The sequence below is a fragment of the Eriocheir sinensis genome, chromosome 26 (genome assembly GCF_024679095.1).
Source record: "Eriocheir sinensis breed Jianghai 21 chromosome 26, ASM2467909v1, whole genome shotgun sequence".
NCBI classification, from domain to species: Eukaryota; Metazoa; Arthropoda; class Malacostraca; order Decapoda; family Varunidae; genus Eriocheir; species Eriocheir sinensis.
Window position 1 is genome coordinate 9,860,934 of NC_066534.1, and position 1,256 is coordinate 9,862,189.

Sequence of the window (1,256 nt, forward strand, 5' to 3'; positions counted from 1 at the left end):
GATATTTCCGAGGGTATTAAAGGAGCTAGGTGATATAATCAGTGATTCCACTAACCGACATCTTTATGATGTCGGTAAATACTGGCTATGTGCCGAGCCTATTGAAAGTAGCTAATGTGACGCCGATTTTTAAAAAGGGGGACAGGTCAGTTGCTTCAAACTATCGCCCAATTAGCTTAACATCGGTTATAGGCAAGATGCAGGAGTCCATAATAGCCAGGAACATTCGGGAGCATTTAGAGAAACATAGCTTAATTCACGACTCGCAGCATGGGTTCACAAAAGGTAGGTCATGCCTCACCAAGCTCTTGTCCTTCTACAATAAAGTATTTGAGGCGGTTGACAGAGATGAAAATTATGATGTAATCTATCTTGATTTTAGTAAAGCGTTTGACAAAGTTCCTCACCAACGACTGTTGCTTAAATTACAGGCTCACGGAGTAGAGGGTAAAGTTTTGAACTGGTCAAGGCGTGGCTTAGCAATAGGAAGCAAAGAGTGCAAATCAATGGTAAAAGATCTGACTGGGGATGTGTTACGAGTGGGGTCCCACAAGGTTCGGTATTAGGTCCACTTTTGTTTATTATTTATATCAATGACTTAGACACAGGAATTAGTAGTGATGTTAGTAAATTTGCAGATGATACCAAGATCGGTAGAGTAATTGAGTCGGATCAGACGCTAGTATTCTCCAAGGTGAACTCAACAGATTATATGACTGGATAAATGGCAGATGGAGTTCAATGTAGGGAAGTGCAGTATTCTGAGTGTAGGTAGGAACAACCCTCACATAACTATTGCTTAAATGACACTCTCATAAGTAGGTCTCAAAAGGAGAGGGATTTAGGGTCTTAGTGAGCTCTGATCTCCGTCCAAGGCACAATGCATTCAAGCTAGAAATCGAGCTAATAGGGTACTGGGATTTATTTCAAGGAGCGTAAGCAACAGAAGCCCTGAAGTCTTCCTCAAACTATATTTAGCATTAGTTAGACCTCATCTTGACTATGCGGTTCAGTTCTGGTCACCCTACTATAGAATGGATATCAAAATGTTAGAATCGGTGCAGAGGAGGATGACTAAGATGATTCAGGGGTTGAGAAACTTGCCATACGAGGAAAGACTCAAACAGTTAAACTTGCATTCTCTAGAAAGGCGAAGGGTGCGTGGAGACATGATCGAGGTTTATAAATGGATGAAGGGCTTTAATAAGGGAGACATTCATAAGGTTTTGTTGGTAAGAGAACCGGGTAGGACACGA